This window comes from Myxine glutinosa, chromosome 4 (genome assembly GCF_964187855.1).
Source record: "Myxine glutinosa chromosome 4, kmMyxGlut1.1, whole genome shotgun sequence".
Classification (NCBI taxonomy): domain Eukaryota; kingdom Metazoa; phylum Chordata; class Myxini; order Myxiniformes; family Myxinidae; genus Myxine; species Myxine glutinosa.
In genome coordinates this window covers 214,144,288-214,170,947 of record NC_136264.1, presented here as the reverse complement: position 1 = coordinate 214,170,947, position 26,660 = coordinate 214,144,288, and positions in this window count along the sequence as shown.

The window sequence follows — 26,660 nt, the reverse complement described above, 5'->3', positions numbered from 1 at the left end:
GCACTTGTATTAGTGTGGAAAAAACACTTTTCGCACTTGTGTTTGTGTTGAAAAACCACTTTTCGCACTTGTGTTAGTCTTGAAAAACCACTTTTCGCACTTGTGTTAGTGTTGAAAAACCACTTTTCGCACTTGTGTTGGTGCAGGAAACCACTTTTGCACTTGTATTAGTGTGGAAAAAACACTTTTCGCACTTGTGTTATTGTTGAAAAACCACTTTTCGCACTTGTGTTAGTGTTGAAAAACCACTTTTCACACTTGTGTTGGTGCAGGAAACCACTTTTGCACTTGTATTTGTGTGGAAAAAACACTTTTTGCACTTGTGATAGTGTTGAAAAACCACTTTTCGCACCTGTGTTAGTGTTGAAAAACCACTTTTCGCACTTGTGTTGGTGCAGGAAACCACTTTTGCACTTGTATTATTGTGGAAAAACCACTTTTCGCACTTGTGTTAGTGTTGAAAAACCACTTTTCGCACTTGTGTTAGTGTTGAAAAACCACTTTTCGCACTTGTGTTGGTGCAGGAAACCACTTTTGCACTTGTATTAGTGTGGAAAAACCACTTTTCGCACTTGTGTTAGTGTTGAACAACCACTTTTCGCACTTGTGTTAGTGTTGAAAAACCACTTTTCGCACTTGTGTTGGTGCAGGAAACCACTTTTGCACTTGTATTAGTGTGGAAAAACCACTTTTGACACTTGTGTCAGTGTTGAAAAACCACATTTCGCACTTGTGTTGGTGCAGGAAACCACTTTTGCACGTGTATTAATGTGGAAAAACCACTTTTCGCACTTGTGTTAGTGTTGCAAAACCACTTTTCGCACTTGTGTTAGTGTTGAAAAACCACTTTTCACACTTGTGTTGGTGCAGGAAGCCACTTTTGCACTTGTATTAGTGTGGAAAAAACACTTTTTGCACTTGTGATAGTGTTGAAAAACCACTTTTCGCACTTGTGTTAGTGTTGAAAAACCACTTTTCGCACTTGTGTTGGTGCAGGAAACCACTTTTGCACTTGTATTAGTGTGGAAAAAACACTTTTTGCACTTGTCATAGTGTTGAAAAACCACTTTTCGCACTTGTGTTAGTGTTGAAAAACCACTTTTCGCACTTGTGTTGGTGCAGGAAACCAATTTTGCACTTGTATTAGTGTGGAAAACCACTTTTCGCACTTGTGTTAGTGTTGAAAAACCACTTTTCGCACTTGTGTTAGTGTTGAAAAACCACTTTTCGCACTTGTGTTAGTGTTGAAAAACCACTTTTCGCACTTGTGTTAGTGTTGAAAAACCACTTTTCGCACTTGTGTTAGTGATGAAAACCACTTTTCGCACTTGTGTTAGTGTTGAAAAACCACTTTTCGCACTTGTGTTGGTGCAGGAAACCACTTTTGCACTTGTATTAGTGTGGAAAATACACTTTTTGCACTTGTGATAGTGTTGAAAAACCACTTTTCGCACTTGTGTTAGTGTTGAAAAACCACTTTCCGCACATGTGTTAGTGTTGAAAAACCACTTTTCGCACTTGTGTGGTGCAGGAAACCACTTTTGCACTTGTATTAGTGTGGAAAAAACATTTTTGCACTTGTGATAGTGTTGAAAAACCACTTTTCGCACTTGTGTTAGTGTTGAAAAACCACTTTTCGCACTTGTGTTGGTGCAGGAAACCACTTTTGCACTTGTATTAGTGTGGAAAAAACACTTTTCGCACTTGTGTTATTGTTGAAAAACCACTTTTCGCACTTGTGTTAGTGATGAAAACCACTTTCCGCACATGTGTTAGTGTTGAAAAACCACTTTTCGCACTTGTGTGGTGCAGGAAACCACTTTTGCACTTGTATTAGTGTGGAAAAAACACTTTTCGCACTTGTGTTATTGTTGAAAAACCACTTTTCGCACTTGTGATAGTGTTGAAAAACCACTTTTCGCACTTGTGTTAGTGTTGAAAAACCACTTTTCGCATTTGTGTTGGTGCAGGAAACCACTTTTGCACTTGTATTAGTGTGGAAAAAAACACTTTTCGCACTTGTGTTTGTGTTGAAAAACCACTTTTCGCACTTGTGTTAGTGTTGAAAAACCACTTTTCGCACTTGTGTTAGTGTTGAAAAACCACTTTTCGCACTTGTGTTGGTGCAGGAAACCACTTTTGCACTTGTATTAATGTGGAAAAAACACTTTTCGCACTTGTGTTATTGTTGAAAAACCACTTTTCACACTTGTGTTGGTGCAGGAAACCACTTTTGCACTTGTATTTGTGTGGAAAAAAACACTTTTGGCACTTGTGATAGTGTTGAAAAACCACTTTTCGCACTTGTGTTAGTGTTGAAAAACCACTTTTCGCACTTGTGTTGGTGCAGGAAACCACTTTTGCACTTGTATTAGTGTGGAAAAACCACTTTTCGCACTTGTGTTAGTGTTGAAAAACCACTTTTCGCACTTGTGTTAGTGTTGAAAAACCACTTTTCGCACTTGTGTTGGTGCAGGAAACCACTTTTGCACTTGTATTAGTGTGGAAAAACCACTTTTCGCACTTGTGTTAGTGTTGAAAAACCACTTTTCGCACTTGTGTTAGTGTTGAAAAAACACTTTTCGCACTTGTGTTGGTGCAGGAAACCACTTTTGCACTTGTATTAGTGTGGAAAAACCACTTTTGACACTTGTGTTTGTGTTGAAAAACCACTTTTCGCACTTGTGTTAGTCTTGAAAAACCACTTTTCGCACTTGTGTTAGTGTTGAAAAACCACTTTTCGCACTTGTGTTGGTGCAGGAAACCACTTTTGCACTTGTATTAGTGTGGAAAAAACACTTTTCGCACTTGTGTTATTGTTGAAAAACCACTTTTCGCACTTGTGTTAGTGTTGAAAAACCACTTTTCACACTTGTGTTGGTGCAGGAAACCACTTTTGCACTTGTATTTGTGTGGAAAAAACACTTTTTGCACTTGTGATAGTGTTGAAAAACCACTTTTCGCACCTGTGTTAGTGTTGAAAAACCACTTTTCGCACTTGTGTTGGTGCAGGAAACCACTTTTGCACTTGTATTATTGTGGAAAAACCACTTTTCGCACTTGTGTTAGTGTTGAAAAACCACTTTTCGCACTTGTGTTAGTGTTGAAAAACCACTTTTCGCACTTGTGTTGGTGCAGGAAACCACTTTTGCACTTGTATTAGTGTGGAAAAACCACTTTTCGCACTTGTGTTAGTGTTGAACAACCACTTTTCGCACTTGTGTTAGTGTTGAAAAACCACTTTTCGCACTTGTGTTGGTGCAGGAAACCACTTTTGCACTTGTATTAGTGTGGAAAAACCACTTTTGACACTTGTGTCAGTGTTGAAAAACCACATTTCGCACTTGTGTTGGTGCAGGAAACCACTTTTGCACGTGTATTAATGTGGAAAAACCACTTTTCGCACTTGTGTTAGTGTTGCAAAACCACTTTTCGCACTTGTGTTAGTGTTGAAAAACCACTTTTCACACTTGTGTTGGTGCAGGAAGCCACTTTTGCACTTGTATTAGTGTGGAAAAAACACTTTTTGCACTTGTGATAGTGTTGAAAAACCACTTTTCGCACTTGTGTTAGTGTTGAAAAACCACTTTTCGCACTTGTGTTGGTGCAGGAAACCACTTTTGCACTTGTATTAGTGTGGAAAAAACACTTTTTGCACTTGTCATAGTGTTGAAAAACCACTTTTCGCACTTGTGTTAGTGTTGAAAAACCACTTTTCGCACTTGTGTTGGTGCAGGAAACCAATTTTGCACTTGTATTAGTGTGGAAAACCACTTTTCGCACTTGTGTTAGTGTTGAAAAACCACTTTTCGCACTTGTGTTAGTGTTGAAAAACCACTTTTCGCACTTGTGTTAGTGTTGAAAAACCACTTTTCGCACTTGTGTTAGTGTTGAAAAACCACTTTTCGCACTTGTGTTAGTGATGAAAACCACTTTTCGCACTTGTGTTAGTGTTGAAAAACCACTTTTCGCACTTGTGTTGGTGCAGGAAACCACTTTTGCACTTGTATTAGTGTGGAAAATACACTTTTTGCACTTGTGATAGTGTTGAAAAACCACTTTTCGCACTTGTGTTAGTGTTGAAAAACCACTTTCCGCACATGTGTTAGTGTTGAAAAACCACTTTTCGCACTTGTGTGGTGCAGGAAACCACTTTTGCACTTGTATTAGTGTGGAAAAAACATTTTTGCACTTGTGATAGTGTTGAAAAACCACTTTTCGCACTTGTGTTAGTGTTGAAAAACCACTTTTCGCACTTGTGTTGGTGCAGGAAACCACTTTTGCACTTGTATTAGTGTGGAAAAAACACTTTTCGCACTTGTGTTATTGTTGAAAAACCACTTTTCGCACTTGTGTTAGTGATGAAAACCACTTTCCGCACATGTGTTAGTGTTGAAAAACCACTTTTCGCACTTGTGTGGTGCAGGAAACCACTTTTGCACTTGTATTAGTGTGGAAAAAACACTTTTCGCACTTGTGTTATTGTTGAAAAACCACTTTTCGCACTTGTGATAGTGTTGAAAAACCACTTTTCGCACTTGTGTTAGTGTTGAAAAACCACTTTTCGCATTTGTGTTGGTGCAGGAAACCACTTTTGCACTTGTATTAGTGTGGAAAAAAACACTTTTCGCACTTGTGTTTGTGTTGAAAAACCACTTTTCGCACTTGTGTTAGTGTTGAAAAACCACTTTTCGCACTTGTGTTAGTGTTGAAAAACCACTTTTCGCACTTGTGTTGGTGCAGGAAACCACTTTTGCACTTGTATTAATGTGGAAAAAACACTTTTCGCACTTGTGTTATTGTTGAAAAACCACTTTTCACACTTGTGTTGGTGCAGGAAACCACTTTTGCACTTGTATTTGTGTGGAAAAAAACACTTTTGGCACTTGTGATAGTGTTGAAAAACCACTTTTCGCACTTGTGTTAGTGTTGAAAAACCACTTTTCGCACTTGTGTTGGTGCAGGAAACCACTTTTGCACTTGTATTAGTGTGGAAAAACCACTTTTCGCACTTGTGTTAGTGTTGAAAAACCACTTTTCGCACTTGTGTTAGTGTTGAAAAACCACTTTTCGCACTTGTGTTGGTGCAGGAAACCACTTTTGCACTTGTATTAGTGTGGAAAAACCACTTTTCGCACTTGTGTTAGTGTTGAAAAACCACTTTTCGCACTTGTGTTAGTGTTGAAAAAACACTTTTCGCACTTGTGTTGGTGCAGGAAACCACTTTTGCACTTGTATTAGTGTGGAAAAACCACTTTTGACACTTGTGTTAGTGTTGAAAAACCACTTTTCGCACTTGTGTTGGTGCAGGAAACCACTTTTGCACGTGTATTAGTGTGGAAAAACCACTTTTCGCACTTGTGTTAGTGTTGAAAAACCACTTTTTGCACTTATGTTAGTGTTGAAAAACCACTTTTCACACTTGTGTTGGTGCAGGAAACCACTTTTGCACTTGTATTAGTGTGGAAAAAACACTTTTTGCACTTGTGATAGTGTTGAAAACCCACTTTTCGCACTTGTGTTAGTGATGAAAAACCACTTTTCGCACTTGTGTTAGTGTTGAAAAACCACTTTTCGCACTTGTGTTGGTGCAGGTAACCACTTTTGCACTTGTGATAGTGTTGAAAAACCACTTTTCGTACTTGTGTTAGTGTTGAAAAACCACTTTCCGCACATGTGTTAGTGTTGAAAAACCACTTTTCGCACTTGTGTGGTGCAGGAAACCACTTTTGCACTTGTATTAGTGTGGAAAAAACATTTTTGCACTTGTGATAGTGTTGAAAAACCACTTTTCGCACTTGTGTTAGTGTTGAAAAACCACTTTTCGCACTTGTGTTGGTGCAGGAAACCACTTTTGCACTTGTATTAGTGTGGAAAAAACACTTTTCGCACTTGTGTTTGTGTTGAAAAACCACTTTTCGCGCTTGTGTTAGTGTTGAAAAACCACTTTTCGCACTTGTGTTAGTGTTGAAAAACCACTTTTCGCACTTGTGTTGGTGCAGGAAACCACTTTTGCACTTGTATTAGTGTGGAAAAAACACTTTTCGCACTTGTGTTATTGTTGAAAAACCACTTTTCGCACTTGTGTTAGTGTTGAAAAACCACTTTTCACACTTGTGTTGGTGCAGGAAACCACTTTTGCACTTGTATTTGTGTGGAAAAAACACTTTTTGCACTTGTGATAGTGTTGAAAAACCACTTTTTGCACTTGTGTTAGTGTTGAAAAACCACTTTTCGCACTTGTGTTGGTGCAGGAAACCACTTTTGCACTTGCATTAGTGTGGAAAAACCACTTTTCGCACTTGTGTTAGTGTTGAAAAACCACTTTTCGCACTTGTGTTAGTGTTGAAAAACCACTTTTCGCACTTGTGTTGGTGCAGGAAACCACTTTTGCACTTGTATTAGTGTGGAAAAACCACTTTTGACACTTGTGTCAGTGTTGAAAAACCACTTTTCGCACTTGTGTTGGTGCAGGAAACCACTTTTGCACGTGTATTAGTGTGGAAAAACCACTTTTCGCACTTGTGTTAGTGTTGAAAAACAACTTTTCGCACTTGTGTTAGTGTTGAAAAACCACTTTTCACACTTGTGTTGGTGCAGGAAACCACTTTTGCACTTGTATTAGTGTGGAAAAAACACTTTTTGCACTTGTGATAGTGTTGAAAAACCACTTTTCGCACTTGTGTTAGTGTTGAAAAACCACTTTTCGCACTTGTGTTAGTGTTGAAAAACCACTTTTCGCACTTGTGTTAGTGTTGAAAAACCACTTTTCGCACTTGTGTTAGTGATGAAAACCACTTTTCGCACTTGTGTTAGTGTTGAAAAACCACTTTTCGCACTTGTGTTGGTGCAGGAAAACACTTTTGCACTTGTATTAGTGTGGAAAATACACTTTTTGCACTTGTGATAGTGTTGAAAAACCACTTTTCGCACTTGTGTTAGTGTTGAAAAACCACTTTCCGCACATGTGTTAGTGTTGAAAAACCACTTTTCGCACTTGTGTGGTGCAGGAAACCACTTTTGCACTTGTATTAGTGTGGAAAAAACATTTTTGCACTTGTGATAGTGTTGAAAAACCACTTTTCGCACTTGTGTTAGTGTTGAAAAACCACTTTTCGCACTTGTGTTGGTGCAGGAAACCACTTTTGCACTTGTATTAGTGTGGAAAAAACACTTTTCGCACTTGTGTTTGTGTTGAAAAACCACTTTTCGCACTTGTGTTAGTGTTGAAAAACCACTTTTCGCACTTGTGTTAGTGTTGAAAAACCACTTTTCGCACTTGTGTTGGTGCAGGAAACCACTTTTGCACTTGTATTAGTGTGGAAAAAACACTTTTCGCACTTGTGTTATTGTTGAAAAACCACTTTTCGCACTTGTGTTAGTGTTGAAAAACCACTTTTCACACTTGTGTTGGTGCAGGAAACCACTTTTGCACTTGTATTTGTGTGGAAAAAACACTTTTTGCACTTGTGATAGTGTTGAAAAACCACTTTTCGCACTTGTGTTAGTGTTGAAAAACCACTTTTCGCACTTGTGTTGGTGCAGGAAACCACTTTTCAACTTGTATTAGTGTGGAAAAACCACTTTTCGCACTTGTGTTAGTGTTGAAAAACCACTTTTCGCACTTGTGTTAGTGTTGAAAAACCACTTTTCGCACTTGTGTTGGTGCAGGAAACCACTTTTGCACTTGTATTAGTGTGGAAAAACCACTTTTCGCACTTGTGTTAGTGTTGAAAAACCACTTTTCGCACTTGTGTTGGTGCAGGAAACCACTTTTGCACGTGTATTAGTGTGGAAAAACCACTTTTCGCACTTGTGTTAGTGTGGAAAAACCACTTTTCGCACTTGTGTTAGTGTTGAAAAACCACTTTTCGCACTTGTGTTAGTGTTGAAAAACCACTTTTCGCACTTGTGTTAGTGTTGAAAAACCAGTTTTCGCACTTGTGTTGGTGCAGGAAACCACTTTTGCACTTGTATTAGTGTGGAAAAAACACTTTTCGCACTTGTGTTATTGTTGAAAAACCACTTTTCGCACTTGTGTTAGTGTTGAAAAACCACTTTTCACACTTGTGTTGGTGCAGGAAACCACTTTTGCACTTGTATTTGTGTGGAAAAAACACTTTTTGCACTTGTGATAGTGTTGAAAAACCACTTTTCACACTTGTGTTAGTGTTGAAAAACCACTTTTCGCACTTGTGTTGGTGCAGGAAACCACTTTTGCACTTGCATTAGTGTGGAAAAACCACTTTTCGCACTTGTGTTAGTGTTGAAAAACCACTTTTCGCACTTGTGTTAGTGTTGAAAAACCACTTTTCGCACTTGTGTTGGTGCAGGAAACCACTTTTGCACTTGTATTAGTGTGGAAAAACCACTTTTCGCACTTGTGTTAGTGTTGAAAAACCACTTTTCGCACTTGTGTTAGTGTTGAAAAACCACTTTTCGCACTTGTGTTGGTGCAGGAAACCACTTTTGCACTTGTATTAGTGTGGAAAACCACTTTTCGCACTTGTGTTAGTGTTGAAAAACCACTTTTCGCACTTGTGTTAGTGTTGAAAAACCACTTTTCGCACTTGTGTTAGTGTTGAAAAACCACTTTTCGCACTTGTGTTAGTGTTGAAAAACCACTTTTCGCACTTGTGTTGGTGCAGGAAACCACTTTTGCACTTGTATTAGTGTGGAAAAACCACTTTTCGCACTTGTGTTGGTGCAGGAAACCACTTTTGCACGTGTATTAGTGTGGAAAAACCACTTTTCGCACTTGTGTTAGTGTTGAAAAACCACTTTTCGCACTTGTGTTAGTGTTGAAAAACCACTTTTCACACTTGTGTTGGTGCAGGAAACCACTTTTGCACTTGTATTAGTGTGGAAAAAACACTTTTTGCACTTGTGATAGTGTTGAAAAACCACTTTTCGCACTTGTGTTAGTGTTGAAAAACCACTTTTCGCACTTGTGTTGGTGCAGGAAACCACTTTTGCACTTGTATTAGTGTGGAAAACCCACTTTTCGCACTTGTGTTAGTGTTGAAAAACCACTTTCCGCACATGTGTTAGTGTTGAAAAACCACTTTTCGCACTTGTGTGGTGCAGGAAACCACTTTTGCACTTGTATTAGTGTGGAAAAAACATTTTTGCACTTGTGATAGTGTTGAAAAACTACTTTTCGCACTTGTGTTAGTGTTGAAAAACCACTTTTCGCACTTGTGTTGGTGCAGGAAACCACTTTTGCACTTGTATTAGTGTGGAAAAAACACTTTTCGCACTTGTGTTTGTGTTGAAAAACCACTTTTCGCACTTGTGTTAGTGTTGAAAAACCACTTTTCGCACTTGTGTTAGTGTTGAAAAACCACTTTTCGCACTTGTGTGGTGCAGGAAACCACTTTTGCACTTGTATTAGTGTGGAAAAAACATTTTTGCACTTGTGATAGTGTTGAAAAACCACTTTTCGCACTTGTGTTAGTGTTGAAAAACCACTTTTCGCACTTGTGTTGGTGCAGGAAACCACTTTTGCACTTGTATTAGTGTGGAAAAAACACTTTTCGCACTTGTGTTTGTGTTGAAAAACCACTTTTCGCACTTGTGTTAGTGTTGAAAAACCACTTTTCGCACTTGTGTTAGTGTTGAAAAACCACTTTTCGCACTTGTGTTGGTGCAGGAAACCACTTTTGCACTTGTATTAGTGTGGAAAAAACACTTTTCGCACTTGTGTTATTGTTGAAAAACCACTTTTCGCACTTGTGTTAGTGTTGAAAAACCACTTTTCACACTTGTGTTGGTGCAGGAAACCACTTTTGCACTTGTATTTGTGTGGAAAAAACACTTTTTGCACTTGTGATAGTGTTGAAAAACCACTTTTCGCACTTGTGTTAGTGTTGAAAAACCACTTTTCGCACTTGTGTTGGTGCAGGAAACCACTTTTCAACTTGTATTAGTGTGGAAAAACCACTTTTCGCACTTGTGTTAGTGTTGAAAAACCACTTTTCGCACTTGTGTTAGTGTTGAAAAACCACTTTTCGCACTTGTGTTGGTGCAGGAAACCACTTTTGCACTTGTATTAGTGTGGAAAAACCACTTTTCGCACTTGTGTTAGTGTTGAAAAACCACTTTTCGCACTTGTGTTGGTGCAGGAAACCACTTTTGCACGTGTATTAGTGTGGAAAAACCACTTTTCGCACTTGTGTTAGTGTGGAAAAACCACTTTTCGCACTTGTGTTAGTGTTGAAAAACCACTTTTCGCACTTGTGTTAGTGTTGAAAAACCACTTTTCGCACTTGTGTTAGTGTTGAAAAACCAGTTTTCGCACTTGTGTTGGTGCAGGAAACCACTTTTGCACTTGTATTAGTGTGGAAAAAACACTTTTCGCACTTGTGTTATTGTTGAAAAACCACTTTTCGCACTTGTGTTAGTGTTGAAAAACCACTTTTCACACTTGTGTTGGTGCAGGAAACCACTTTTGCACTTGTATTTGTGTGGAAAAAACACTTTTTGCACTTGTGATAGTGTTGAAAAACCACTTTTCACACTTGTGTTAGTGTTGAAAAACCACTTTTCGCACTTGTGTTGGTGCAGGAAACCACTTTTGCACTTGCATTAGTGTGGAAAAACCACTTTTCGCACTTGTGTTAGTGTTGAAAAACCACTTTTCGCACTTGTGTTAGTGTTGAAAAACCACTTTTCGCACTTGTGTTGGTGCAGGAAACCACTTTTGCACTTGTATTAGTGTGGAAAAACCACTTTTCGCACTTGTGTTAGTGTTGAAAAACCACTTTTCGCACTTGTGTTAGTGTTGAAAAACCACTTTTCGCACTTGTGTTGGTGCAGGAAACCACTTTTGCACTTGTATTAGTGTGGAAAACCACTTTTCGCACTTGTGTTAGTGTTGAAAAACCACTTTTCGCACTTGTGTTAGTGTTGAAAAACCACTTTTCGCACTTGTGTTAGTGTTGAAAAACCACTTTTCGCACTTGTGTTAGTGTTGAAAAACCACTTTTCGCACTTGTGTTGGTGCAGGAAACCACTTTTGCACTTGTATTAGTGTGGAAAAACCACTTTTCGCACTTGTGTTGGTGCAGGAAACCACTTTTGCACGTGTATTAGTGTGGAAAAACCACTTTTCGCACTTGTGTTAGTGTTGAAAAACCACTTTTCGCACTTGTGTTAGTGTTGAAAAACCACTTTTCACACTTGTGTTGGTGCAGGAAACCACTTTTGCACTTGTATTAGTGTGGAAAAAACACTTTTTGCACTTGTGATAGTGTTGAAAAACCACTTTTCGCACTTGTGTTAGTGTTGAAAAACCACTTTTCGCACTTGTGTTGGTGCAGGAAACCACTTTTGCACTTGTATTAGTGTGGAAAACCCACTTTTCGCACTTGTGTTAGTGTTGAAAAACCACTTTCCGCACATGTGTTAGTGTTGAAAAACCACTTTTCGCACTTGTGTGGTGCAGGAAACCACTTTTGCACTTGTATTAGTGTGGAAAAAACATTTTTGCACTTGTGATAGTGTTGAAAAACTACTTTTCGCACTTGTGTTAGTGTTGAAAAACCACTTTTCGCACTTGTGTTGGTGCAGGAAACCACTTTTGCACTTGTATTAGTGTGGAAAAAACACTTTTCGCACTTGTGTTTGTGTTGAAAAACCACTTTTCGCACTTGTGTTAGTGTTGAAAAACCACTTTTCGCACTTGTGTTAGTGTTGAAAAACCACTTTTCGCACTTGTGTTGGTGCAGGAAACCACTTTTGCACTTGTATTAGTGTGGAAAAAACACTTTTCGCACTTGTGTTATTGTTGAAAAACCACTTTTCGCACTTGTGTTAGTGTTGAAAAACCACTTTTCACACTTGTGTTGGTGCAGGAAACCACTTTTGCACTTGTATTTGTGTGGAAAAACCACTTTCCGCACTTGTGTTAGTGTTGAAAAACCACTTTTCGCATTTGTGTTGGTGCAGGAAACCACTTTTGCACTTGTATTAGTGTGGAAAAAACACTTTTCGCACTTGTGTTTGTGTTGAAAAACCACTTTTCGCACTTGTGTTAGTGTTGAAAAACCACTTTTCGCACTTGTGTTAGTGTTGAAAAACCACTTTTCGCACTTGTGTTGGTGCAGGAAACCACTTTTGCACTTGTATTAATGTGGAAAAAACACTTTTCGCACTTGTGTTATTGTTGAAAAACCACTTTTCGCACTTGTGTTAGTGTTGAAAAACCACTTTTCACACTTGTGTTGGTGCAGGAAAACACTTTTGCACTTGTATTTGTGTGGAAAAAAACACTTTTGGCACTTGTGATAGTGTTGAAAAACCACTTTTCGCACTTGTGTTAGTGTTGAAAAACCACTTTTCGCACTTGTGTTGGTGCAGGAAACCACTTTTGCACTTGTATTAGTGTGGAAAAACCACTTTTCGCACTTGTGTTAGTGTTGAAAAACCACTTTTCGCACTTGTGTTAGTGTTGAAAAACCACTTTTCGCACTTGTGTTGGTGCAGGAAACCACTTTTGCACTTGTATTAGTGTGGAAAAACCACTTTTCGCACTTGTGTTAGTGTTGAAAAACCACTTTTCGCACTTGTGTTAGTGTTGAAAAAACACTTTTCGCACTTGTGTTGGTGCAGGAAACCACTTTTGCACTTGTATTAGTGTGGCAAAACCACTTTTGACACTTGTGTTAGTGTTGAAAAACCACTTTTCGCACTTATGTTGGTGCAGGAAACCACTTTTGCACGTGTATTAGTGTGGAAAAACCACTTTTCGCACTTGTGTTAGTGTTGAAAAACCACTTTTCGCACTTATGTTAGTGTTGAAAAACCACTTTTCACACTTGTGTTGGTGCAGGAAACCACTTTTGCACTTGTATTAGTGTGGAAAAAACACTTTTTGCACTTGTGATAATGTTGAAAAACCACTTTTCGCACTTGTGTTAGTGTTGAAAAACCACTTTTGGCACTTGTGTTAGTGTTGAAAAACCACTTTTCGCACTTGTGTTGGTGCAGGTAACCACTTTTGCACTTGTATTAGTGTGGAAAAACCACTTTTCGCACTTGTGTTAGTGTTGAAAAACCACTTTTCGCACTTGTGTTAGTGTTGAAAAACCACTTTTCGCACTTGTGTTGGTGCAGGAAACCACTTTTGCACTTGTATTAGTGTGGAAAAACCACTTTTCGCACTTGTGTTAGTGTTGAAAAACCACTTTTCGCACTTGTGTTAGTGTTGAAAAAACACTTTTCGCACTTGTGTTGGTGCAGGAAACCACTTTTGCACTTGTATTAGTGTGGAAAAACCACTTTTGACACTTGTGTTAGTGTTGAAAAACCACTTTTCGCACTTGTGTTGGTGCAGGAAACCACTTTTGCACGTGTATTAGTGTGGAAAAACCACTTTTCGCACTTGTGTTAGTGTTGAAAAACCACTTTTTGCACTTATGTTAGTGTTGAAAAACCACTTTTCACACTTGTGTTGGTGCAGGAAACCACTTTTGCACTTGTATTAGTGTGGAAAAAACACTTTTTGCACTTGTGATAGTGTTGAAAACCCACTTTTCGCACTTGTGTTAGTGATGAAAAACCACTTTTCGCACTTGTGTTAGTGTTGAAAAACCACTTTTCGCACTTGTGTTGGTGCAGGTAACCACTTTTGCACTTGTGATAGTGTTGAAAAACCACTTTTCGTACTTGTGTTAGTGTTGAAAAACCACTTTCCGCACATGTGTTAGTGTTGAAAAACCACTTTTCGCACTTGTGTGGTGCAGGAAACCACTTTTGCACTTGTATTAGTGTGGAAAAAACATTTTTGCACTTGTGATAGTGTTGAAAAACCACTTTTCGCACTTGTGTTAGTGTTGAAAAACCACTTTTCGCACTTGTGTTGGTGCAGGAAACCACTTTTGCACTTGTATTAGTGTGGAAAAAACACTTTTCGCACTTGTGTTTGTGTTGAAAAACCACTTTTCGCGCTTGTGTTAGTGTTGAAAAACCACTTTTCGCACTTGTGTTAGTGTTGAAAAACCACTTTTCGCACTTGTGTTGGTGCAGGAAACCACTTTTGCACTTGTATTAGTGTGGAAAAAACACTTTTCGCACTTGTGTTATTGTTGAAAAACCACTTTTCGCACTTGTGTTAGTGTTGAAAAACCACTTTTCACACTTGTGTTGGTGCAGGAAACCACTTTTGCACTTGTATTTGTGTGGAAAAAACACTTTTTGCACTTGTGATAGTGTTGAAAAACCACTTTTTGCACTTGTGTTAGTGTTGAAAAACCACTTTTCGCACTTGTGTTGGTGCAGGAAACCACTTTTGCACTTGCATTAGTGTGGAAAAACCACTTTTCGCACTTGTGTTAGTGTTGAAAAACCACTTTTCGCACTTGTGTTAGTGTTGAAAAACCACTTTTCGCACTTGTGTTGGTGCAGGAAACCACTTTTGCACTTGTATTAGTGTGGAAAAACCACTTTTGACACTTGTGTCAGTGTTGAAAAACCACTTTTCGCACTTGTGTTGGTGCAGGAAACCACTTTTGCACGTGTATTAGTGTGGAAAAACCACTTTTCGCACTTGTGTTAGTGTTGAAAAACAACTTTTCGCACTTGTGTTAGTGTTGAAAAACCACTTTTCACACTTGTGTTGGTGCAGGAAACCACTTTTGCACTTGTATTAGTGTGGAAAAAACACTTTTTGCACTTGTGATAGTGTTGAAAAACCACTTTTCGCACTTGTGTTAGTGTTGAAAAACCACTTTTCGCACTTGTGTTAGTGTTGAAAAACCACTTTTCGCACTTGTGTTAGTGTTGAAAAACCACTTTTCGCACTTGTGTTAGTGATGAAAACCACTTTTCGCACTTGTGTTAGTGTTGAAAAACCACTTTTCGCACTTGTGTTGGTGCAGGAAAACACTTTTGCACTTGTATTAGTGTGGAAAATACACTTTTTGCACTTGTGATAGTGTTGAAAAACCACTTTTCGCACTTGTGTTAGTGTTGAAAAACCACTTTCCGCACATGTGTTAGTGTTGAAAAACCACTTTTCGCACTTGTGTGGTGCAGGAAACCACTTTTGCACTTGTATTAGTGTGGAAAAAACATTTTTGCACTTGTGATAGTGTTGAAAAACCACTTTTCGCACTTGTGTTAGTGTTGAAAAACCACTTTTCGCACTTGTGTTGGTGCAGGAAACCACTTTTGCACTTGTATTAGTGTGGAAAAAACACTTTTCGCACTTGTGTTTGTGTTGAAAAACCACTTTTCGCACTTGTGTTAGTGTTGAAAAAACCACTTTTCGCACTTGTGTTAGTGTTGAAAAACCACTTTTCGCACTTGTGTTGGTGCAGGAAACCACTTTTGCACTTGTATTAGTGTGGAAAAAACACTTTTCGCACTTGTGTTATTGTTGAAAAACCACTTTTCGCACTTGTGTTAGTGTTGAAAAACCACTTTTCACACTTGTGTTGGTGCAGGAAACCACTTTTGCACTTGTATTTGTGTGGAAAAAACACTTTTTGCACTTGTGATAGTGTTGAAAAACCACTTTTCGCACTTGTGTTAGTGTTGAAAAACCACTTTTCGCACTTGTGTTGGTGCAGGAAACCACTTTTCAACTTGTATTAGTGTGGAAAAACCACTTTTCGCACTTGTGTTAGTGTTGAAAAACCACTTTTCGCACTTGTGTTAGTGTTGAAAAACCACTTTTCGCACTTGTGTTGGTGCAGGAAACCACTTTTGCACTTGTATTAGTGTGGAAAAACCACTTTTCGCACTTGTGTTAGTGTTGAAAAACCACTTTTCGCACTTGTGTTGGTGCAGGAAACCACTTTTGCACGTGTATTAGTGTGGAAAAACCACTTTTCGCACTTGTGTTAGTGTGGAAAAACCACTTTTCGCACTTGTGTTAGTGTTGAAAAACCACTTTTCGCACTTGTGTTAGTGTTGAAAAACCACTTTTCGCACTTGTGTTAGTGTTGAAAAACCAGTTTTCGCACTTGTGTTGGTGCAGGAAACCACTTTTGCACTTGTATTAGTGTGGAAAAAACACTTTTCGCACTTGTGTTATTGTTGAAAAACCACTTTTCGCACTTGTGTTAGTGTTGAAAAACCACTTTTCACACTTGTGTTGGTGCAGGAAACCACTTTTGCACTTGTATTTGTGTGGAAAAAACACTTTTTGCACTTGTGATAGTGTTGAAAAACCACTTTTCACACTTGTGTTAGTGTTGAAAAACCACTTTTCGCACTTGTGTTGGTGCAGGAAACCACTTTTGCACTTGCATTAGTGTGGAAAAACCACTTTTCGCACTTGTGTTAGTGTTGAAAAACCACTTTTCGCACTTGTGTTAGTGTTGAAAAACCACTTTTCGCACTTGTGTTGGTGCAGGAAACCACTTTTGCACTTGTATTAGTGTGGAAAAACCACTTTTCGCACTTGTGTTAGTGTTGAAAAACCACTTTTCGCACTTGTGTTAGTGTTGAAAAACCACTTTTCGCACTTGTGTTGGTGCAGGAAACCACTTTTGCACTTGTATTAGTGTGGAAAACCACTTTTCGCACTTGTGTTAGTGTTGAAAAACCACTTTTCGCACTTGTGTTAGTGTTGAAAAACCACTTTTCGCACTTGTGTTGGTGCAGGAAGCCACTTTTGCACTTGTATTAGTGTGGAAAAAACACTTTTGACACTTGTGTTAGTGTTGAAAAACCACTTTTCGCACTTGTGTTGGTGCAGGAAACCACTTTTGCACGTGTATTAGTGTGGAAAAACCACTTTTCGCACTTGTGTTAGTGTTGAAAAACCACTTTTTGCACTTATGTTAGTGTTGAAAAACCACTTTTCACACTTGTGTTGGTGCAGGAAACCACTTTTGCACTTGTATTAGTGTGGAAAAAACACTTTTTGCACTTGTGATAGTGTTGAAAACCCACTTTTCGCACTTGTGTTAGTGATGAAAAACCACTTTTCGCACTTGTGTTAGTGTTGAAAAACCACTTTTCGCACTTGTGTTGGTGCAGGTAACCACTTTTGCACTTGTGATAGTGTTGAAAAACCACTTTTCGTACTTGTGTTAGTGTTGAAAAACCACTTTCCGCACATGTGTTAGTGTTGAAAAACCACTTTTCGCACTTGTGTGGTGCAGGAAACCACTTTTGCACTTGTATTAGTGTGGAAAAAACATTTTTGCACTTGTGATAGTGTTGAAAAACCACTTTTCGCACTTGTGTTAGTGTTGAAAAACCACTTTTCGCACTTGTGTTGGTGCAGGAAACCACTTTTGCACTTGTATTAGTGTGGAAAAAACACTTTTCGCACTTGTGTTTGTGTTGAAAAACCACTTTTCGCGCTTGTGTTAGTGTTGAAAAACCACTTTTCGCACTTGTGTTAGTGTTGAAAAACCACTTTTCGCACTTGTGTTGGTGCAGGAAACCACTTTTGCACTTGTATTAGTGTGGAAAAAACACTTTTCGCACTTGTGTTATTGTTGAAAAACCACTTTTCGCACTTGTGTTAGTGTTGAAAAACCACTTTTCACACTTGTGTTGGTGCAGGAAACCACTTTTGCACTTGTATTTGTGTGGAAAAAACACTTTTTGCACTTGTGATAGTGTTGAAAAACCACTTTTTGCACTTGTGTTAGTGTTGAAAAACCACTTTTCGCACTTGTGTTGGTGCAGGAAACCACTTTTGCACTTGCATTAGTGTGGAAAAACCACTTTTCGCACTTGTGTTAGTGTTGAAAAACCACTTTTCGCACTTGTGTTAGTGTTGAAAAACCACTTTTCGCACTTGTGTTGGTGCAGGAAACCACTTTTGCACTTGTATTAGTGTGGAAAAACCACTTTTGACACTTGTGTCAGTGTTGAAAAACCACTTTTCGCACTTGTGTTGGTGCAGGAAACCACTTTTGCACGTGTATTAGTGTGGAAAAACCACTTTTCGCACTTGTGTTAGTGTTGAAAAACAACTTTTCGCACTTGTGTTAGTGTTGAAAAACCACTTTTCACACTTGTGTTGGTGCAGGAAACCACTTTTGCACTTGTATTAGTGTGGAAAAAACACTTTTTGCACTTGTGATAGTGTTGAAAAACCACTTTTCGCACTTGTGTTAGTGTTGAAAAACCACTTTTCGCACTTGTGTTAGTGTTGAAAAACCACTTTTCGCACTTGTGTTAGTGTTGAAAAACCACTTTTCGCACTTGTGTTAGTGATGAAAACCACTTTTCGCACTTGTGTTAGTGTTGAAAAACCACTTTTCGCACTTGTGTTGGTGCAGGAAAACACTTTTGCACTTGTATTAGTGTGGAAAATACACTTTTTGCACTTGTGATAGTGTTGAAAAACCACTTTTCGCACTTGTGTTAGTGTTGAAAAACCACTTTCCGCACATGTGTTAGTGTTGAAAAACCACTTTTCGCACTTGTGTGGTGCAGGAAACCACTTTTGCACTTGTATTAGTGTGGAAAAAACATTTTTGCACTTGTGATAGTGTTGAAAAACCACTTTTCGCACTTGTGTTAGTGTTGAAAAACCACTTTTCGCACTTGTGTTGGTGCAGGAAACCACTTTTGCACTTGTATTAGTGTGGAAAAAACACTTTTCGCACTTGTGTTTGTGTTGAAAAACCACTTTTCGCACTTGTGTTAGTGTTGAAAAACCACTTTTCGCACTTGTGTTAGTGTTGAAAAACCACTTTTCGCACTTGTGTTGGTGCAGGAAACCACTTTTGCACTTGTATTAGTGTGGAAAAAACACTTTTCGCACTTGTGTTATTGTTGAAAAACCACTTTTCGCACTTGTGTTAGTGTTGAAAAACCACTTTTCACACTTGTGTTGGTGCAGGAAACCACTTTTGCACTTGTATTTGTGTGGAAAAAACACTTTTTGCACTTGTGATAGTGTTGAAAAACCACTTTTCGCACTTGTGTTAGTGTTGAAAAACCACTTTTCGCACTTGTGTTGGTGCAGGAAACCACTTTTCAACTTGTATTAGTGTGGAAAAACCACTTTTCGCACTTGTGTTAGTGTTGAAAAACCACTTTTCGCACTTGTGTTAGTGTTGAAAAACCACTTTTCGCACTTGTGTTGGTGCAGGAAACCACTTTTGCACTTGTATTAGTGTGGAAAAACCACTTTTCGCACTTGTGTTAGTGTTGAAAAACCACTTTTCGCACTTGTGTTGGTGCAGGAAACCACTTTTGCACGTGTATTAGTGTGGAAAAACCACTTTTCGCACTTGTGTTAGTGTGGAAAAACCACTTTTCGCACTTGTGTTAGTGTTGAAAAACCACTTTTCGCACTTGTGTTAGTGTTGAAAAACCACTTTTCGCACTTGTGTTAGTGTTGAAAAACCAGTTTTCGCACTTGTGTTGGTGCAGGAAACCACTTTTGCACTTGTATTAGTGTGGAAAAAACACTTTTCGCACTTGTGTTATTGTTGAAAAACCACTTTTCGCACTTGTGTTAGTGTTGAAAAACCACTTTTCACACTTGTGTTGGTGCAGGAAACCACTTTTGCACTTGTATTTGTGTGGAAAAAACACTTTTTGCACTTGTGATAGTGTTGAAAAACCACTTTTCACACTTGTGTTAGTGTTGAAAAACCACTTTTCGCACTTGTGTTGGTGCAGGAAACCACTTTTGCACTTGCATTAGTGTGGAAAAACCACTTTTCGCACTTGTGTTAGTGTTGAAAAACCACTTTTCGCACTTGTGTTAGTGTTGAAAAACCACTTTTCGCACTTGTGTTGGTGCAGGAAACCACTTTTGCACTTGTATTAGTGTGGAAAAACCACTTTTCGCACTTGTGTTAGTGTTGAAAAACCACTTTTCGCACTTGTGTTAGTGTTGAAAAACCACTTTTCGCACTTGTGTTGGTGCAGGAAACCACTTTTGCACTTGTATTAGTGTGGAAAACCACTTTTCGCACTTGTGTTAGTGTTGAAAAACCACTTTTCGCACTTGTGTTAGTGTTGAAAAACCACTTTTCGCACTTGTGTTAGTGTTGAAAAACCACTTTTCGCACTTGTGTTAGTGTTGAAAAACCACTTTTCGCACTTGTGTTGGTGCAGGAAACCACTTTTGCACTTGTATTAGTGTGGAAAGACCACTTTTCGCACTTGTGTTGGTGCAGGAAACCACTTTTGCACGTGTATTAGTGTGGAAAAACCACTTTTCGCACTTGTGTTAGTGTTGAAAAACCACTTTTCGCACTTGTGTTAGTGTTGAAAAACCACTTTTCACACTTGTGTTGGTGCAGGAAACCACTTTTGCACTTGTATTAGTGTGGAAAAAACACTTTTTGCACTTGTGATAGTGTTGAAAAACCACTTTTCGCACTTGTGTTAGTGTTGAAAAACCACTTTTCGCACTTGTGTTGGTGCAGGAAACCACTTTTGCACTTGTATTAGTGTGGAAAACCCACTTTTCGCACTTGTGTTAGTGTTGAAAAACCACTTTCCGCACATGTGTTAGTGCTGAAAAACCACTTTTCGCACTTGTGTGGTGCAGGAAACCACTTTTGCACTTGTATTAGTGTGGAAAAAACATTTTTGCACTTGTGATAGTGTTGAAAAACTACTTTTCGCACTTGTGTTAGTGTTGAAAAACCACTTTTCGCACTTGTGTTGGTGCAGGAAACCACTTTTGCACTTGTATTAGTGTGGAAAAAACACTTTTCGCACTTGTGTTTGTGTTGAAAAACCACTTTTCGCACTTGTGTTAGTGTTGAAAAACCACTTTTCGCACTTGTGTTAGTGTTGAAAAACCACTTTTCGCACTTGTGTTGGTGCAGGAAACCACTTTTGCACTTGTATTAGTGTGGAAAAAACACTTTTCGCACTTGTGTTATTGTTGAAAAACCACTTTTCGCACTTGTGTTAGTGTTGAAAAACCACTTTTCACACTTGTGTTGGTGCAGGAAACCACTTTTGCACTTGTATTTGTGTGGAAAAACCACTTTTCGCACTTGTGTTAGTGTTGAAAAACCACTTTTCGCATTTGTGTTGGTGCAGGAAACCACTTTTGCACTTGTATTAGTGTGGAAAAAACACTTTTCGCACTTGTGTTTGTGTTGAAAAACCACTTTTCGCACTTGTGTTAGTGTTGAAAAACCACTTTTCGCACTTGTGTTAGTGTTGAAAAACCACTTTTCGCACTTGTGTTGGTGCAGGAAACCACTTTTGCACTTGTATTAATGTGGAAAAAACACTTTTCGCACTTGTGTTATTGTTGAAAAACCACTTTTCGCACTTGTGTTAGTGTTGAAAAACCACTTTTCACACTTGTGTTGGTGCAGGAAAACACTTTTGCACTTGTATTTGTGTGGAAAAAAACACTTTTGGCACTTGTGATAGTGTTGAAAAACCACTTTTCGCACTTGTGTTAGTGTTGAAAAACCACTTTTCGCACTTGTGTTGGTGCAGGAAACCACTTTTGCACTTGTATTAGTGTGGAAAAACCACTTTTCGCACTTGTGTTAGTGTTGAAAAACCACTTTTCGCACTTGTGTTAGTGTTGAAAAACCACTTTTCGCACTTGTGTTGGTGCAGGAAACCACTTTTGCACTTGTATTAGTGTGGAAAAACCACTTTTCGCACTTGTGTTAGTGTTGAAAAACCACTTTTCGCACTTGTGTTAGTGTTGAAAAAACACTTTTCGCACTTGTGTTGGTGCAGGAAACCACTTTTGCACTTGTATTAGTGTGGCAAAACCACTTTTGACACTTGTGTTAGTGTTGAAAAACCACTTTTCGCACTTATGTTGGTGCAGGAAACCACTTTTGCACGTGTATTAGTGTGGAAAAACCACTTTTCGCACTTGTGTTAGTGTTGAAAAACCACTTTTCGCACTTATGTTAGTGTTGAAAAACCACTTTTCACACTTGTGTTGGTGCAGGAAACCACTTTTGCACTTGTATTAGTGTGGAAAAAACACTTTTTGCACTTGTGATAATGTTGAAAAACCACTTTTCGCACTTGTGTTAGTGTTGAAAAACCACTTTTGGCACTTGTGTTAGTGTTGAAAAACCACTTTTCGCACTTGTGTTGGTGCAGGTAACCACTTTTGCACTTGTGATAGTGTTGAAAAACCACTTTTCGCACTTGTGTTAGTGTTGAAAAACCACTTTCTGCACATGTGTTAGTGTTGAAAAACCACTTTTCGCACTTGTGTGGTGCAGGAAACCACTTTTGCACTTGTATTAGTGTGGAAAAAACATTTTTGCACTTGTGATAGTGTTGAAAAACCACTTTTCGCACTTGTGTTAGTGTTGAAAAACCACTTTTCGCACTTGTGTTGGTGCAGGAAACCACTTTTGCACTTGTATTCGTGTGGAAAAAACACTTTTCGCACTTGTGTTTGTGTTGAAAAACCACTTTTCGCGCTTGTGTTAGTGTTGAAAAACCACTTTTCGCACTTGTGTTAGTGTTGAAAAACCACTTTTCGCACTTGTGTTGGTGCAGGAAACCACTTTTGCACTTGTATTAGTGTGGAAAAAACACTTTTCGCACTTGTGTTTGTGTTGAAAAACCACTTTTCGCACTTGTGTTAGTGTTGAAAAACCACTTTTCGCACTTGTGTTAGTGTTGAAAAACCACTTTTCGCACTTGTGTTGGTGCAGGAAACCACTTTTGCACTTGTATTAGTGTGGAAAAACCACTTTTCGCACTTGTGTTAGTGTTGAAAAACCACTTTTCGCACTTATGTTAGTGTTGAAAAACCACTTTTCACACTTGTGTTGGTGCAGGAAACCACTTTTGCACTTGTATTAGTGTGGAAAAAACACTTTTTGCACTTGTGATAATGTTGAAAAACCACTTTTCGCACTTGTGTTAGTGTTGAAAAACCACTTTTGGCACTTGTGTTAGTGTTGAAAAACCACTTTTCGCACTTGTGTTGGTGCAGGTAACCACTTTTGCACTTGTGATAGTGTTGAAAAACCACTTTTCGCACTTGTGTTAGTGTTGAAAAACCACTTTCCGCACATGTGTTAGTGTTGAAAAACCACTTTTCGCACTTGTGTGGTGCAGGAAACCACTTTTGCACTTGTATTAGTGTGGAAAAAACATTTTTGCACTTGTGATAGTGTTGAAAAACCACTTTTCGCACTTGTGTTAGTGTTGAAAAACCACTTTTCGCACTTGTGTTGGTGCAGGAAACCACTTTTGCACTTGTATTAGTGTGGAAAAAACACTTTTCGCACTTGTGTTTGTGTTGAAAAACCACTTTTCGCGCTTGTGTTAGTGTTGAAAAACCACTTTTCGCACTTGTGTTAGTGTTGAAAAACCACTTTTCGCACTTGTGTTGGTGCAGGAAACCACTTTTGCACTTGTATTAGTGTGGAAAAAACACTTTTCGCACTTGTGTTTGTGTTGAAAAACCACTTTTCGCACTTGTGTTAGTGTTGAAAAACCATTTTTCGCACTTGTGTTAGTGTTGAAAAACCACTTTTCGCACTTGTGTTGGTGCAGGAAACCACTTTTGCACTTGTATTAGTGTGGAAAAACCACTTTTCGCACTTGTGTTAGTGTTGAAAAACCACTTTTCGCACTTGTGTTAGTGTTGAAAAACCACTTTTCGCACTTGTGTTGGTGCAGGAAACCACTTTTCAACTTGTATTAGTGTGGAAAAACCACTTTTCGCACTTGTGTTAGTGTTGAAAAACCACTTTTCGCACTTGTGTTAGTGTTGAAAAACCACTTTTCGCACTTGTGTTGGTGCAGGAAACCACTTTTGCACTTGTATTAGTGTGGAAAAACCACTTTTCGCACTTGTGTTAGTGTTGAAAAACCACTTTTCGCACTTGTGTTGGTGCAGGAAACCACTTTTGCACGTGTATTAGTGTGGAAAAACCACTTTTCGCACTTGTGTTAGTGTGGAAAAACCACTTTTCGCACTTGTGTTAGTGTTGAAAAACCACTTTTCGCACTTGTGTTAGTGTTGAAAAACCACTTTTCGCACTTGTGTTAGTGTTGAAAAACCAGTTTTCGCACTTGTGTTGGTGCAGGAAACCACTTTTGCACTTGTATTAGTGTGGAAAAAACACTTTTCGCACTTGTGTTATTGTTGAAAAACCACTTTTCGCACTTGTGTTAGTGTTGAAAAACCACTTTTCACACTTGTGTTGGTGCAGGAAACCACTTTTGCACTTGTATTTGTGTGGAAAAAACACTTTTTGCACTTGTGATAGTGTTGAAAAACCACTTTTCGCACTTGTGTTAGTGTTGAAAAACCACTTTTCGCACTTGTGTTGGTGCAGGAAACCACTTTTGCACTTGCATTAGTGTGGAAAAACCACTTTTCGCACTTGTGTTAGTGTTGAAAAACCACTTTTCGCACTTGTGTTAGTGTTGAAAAACCACTTTTCGCACTTGTGTTGGTGCAGGAAACCACTTTTGCACTTGTATTAGTGTGGAAAAACCACTTTTCGCACTTGTGTTAGTGTTGAAAAACCACTTTTCGCACTTGTGTTAGTGTTGAAAAACCACTTTTCGCACTTGTGTTGGTGCAGGAAACCACTTTTGCACTTGTATTAGTGTGGAAAAACCACTTTTCGCACTTGTGTTAGTGTTGAAAAACCACTTTTCGCACTTGTGTTAGTGTTGAAAAACCACTTTTCGCACTTGTGTTAGTGTTGAAAAACCACTTTTCGCACTTGTGTTAGTGTTGAAAAACCACTTTTCGCACTTGTGTTGGTGCAGGAAACCACTTTTGCACTTGTATTAGTGTGGAAAAACCACTTTTCGCACTTGTGTTGGTGCAGGAAACCACTTTTGCACGTGTATTAGTGTGGAAAAACCACTTTTCGCACTTGTATTAGTGTGGAAAAAACACTTTTTGCACTTGTGATAGTGTTGAAAAACCACTTTTCGCACTTGTGTTAGTGTTGAAAAACCACTTTTCGCACTTGTGTTGGTGCAGGAAACCACTTTTGCACTTGTATTAGTGTGGAAAACCCACTTTTCGCACTTGTGTTAGTGTTGAAAAACCACTTTCCGCACATGTGTTAGTGTTGAAAAACCACTTTTCGCACTTGTGTGGTGCAGGAAACCACTTTTGCACTTGTATTAGTGTGGAAAAAACATTTTTGCACTTGTGATAGTGTTGAAAAACCACTTTTCGCACTTGTGTTAGTGTTGAAAAACCACTTTTCGCACTTGTGTTGGTGCAGGAAACCACTTTTGCACTTGTATTAGTGTGGAAAAAACACTTTTCGCACTTGTGTTTGTGTTGAAAAACCACTTTTCGCACTTGTGTTAGTGTTGAAAAACCACTTTTCGCATTTGTGTTAGTGTTGAAAAACCACTTTTCGCACTTGTGTTGGTGCAGGAAACCACTTTTGCACTTGTATTAGTGTGGAAAAAACACTTTTCGCACTTGTGTTATTGTTGAAAAACCACTTTTCGCACTTGTGTTAGTGTTGAAAAACCACTTTTCACACTTGTGTTGGTGCAGGAAACCACTTTTGCACTTGTATTTGTGTGGAAAAACCACTTTCCGCACTTGTGTTAGTGTTGAAAAACCACTTTTCGCATTTGTGTTGGTGCAGGAAACCACTTCTGCACTTGTATTAGTGTGGAAAAAACACTTTTCGCACTTGTGTTTGTGTTGAAAAACCACTTTTCGCACTTGTGTTAGTGTTGAAAAACCACTTTTCGCACTTGTGTTAGTGTTGAAAAACCACTTTTCGCACTTGTGTTGGTGCAGGAAACCACTTTTGCACTTGTATTAATGTGGAAAAAACACTTTTCGCACTTGTGTTATTGTTGAAAAACCACTTTTCGCACTTGTGTTAGTGTTGAAAAACCACTTTTCACACTTGTGTTGGTGCAGGAAACCACTTTTGCACTTGTATTTGTGTGGAAAAAAACACTTTTGGCACTTGTGATAGTGTTGAAAAACCACTTTTCGCACTTGTGTTAGTGTTGAAAAACCACTTTTCGCACTTGTGTTGGTGCAGGAAACCACTTTTGCACTTGTATTAGTGTGGAAAAACCACTTTTCGCACTTGTGTTAGTGTTGAAAAACCACTTTTCGCACTTGTGTTAGTGTTGAAAAACCACTTTTCGCACTTGTGTTGGTGCAGGAAACCACTTTTGCACTTGTATTAGTGTGGAAAAACCACTTTTCGCACTTGTGTTAGTGTTGAAAAACCACTTTTCGCACTTGTGTTAGTGTTGAAAAAACACTTTTCGCACTTGTGTTGGTGCAGGAAACCACTTTTGCACTTGTATTAGTGTGGCAAAACCACTTTTGACACTTGTGTTAGTGTTGAAAAACCACTTTTCGCACTTATGTTGGTGCAGGAAACCACTTTTGCACGTGTATTAGTGTGGAAAAACCACTTTTCGCACTTGTGTTAGTGTTGAAAAACCACTTTTCGCACTTATGTTAGTGTTGAAAAACCACTTTTCACACTTGTGTTGGTGCAGGAAACCACTTTTGCACTTGTATTAGTGTGGAAAAAACACTTTTTGCACTTGTGATAATGTTGAAAAACCACTTTTTGCACTTGTGTTAGTGTTGAAAAACCACTTTTGGCACTTGTGTTAGTGTTGAAAAACCACTTTTTGCACTTGTGTTGGTGCAGGTAACCACTTTTGCAATTGTGATAGTGTTGAAAAACCACTTTTCGCACTTGTGTTAGTGTTGAAAAACCACTTTCCGCACATGTGTTAGTGTTGAAAAA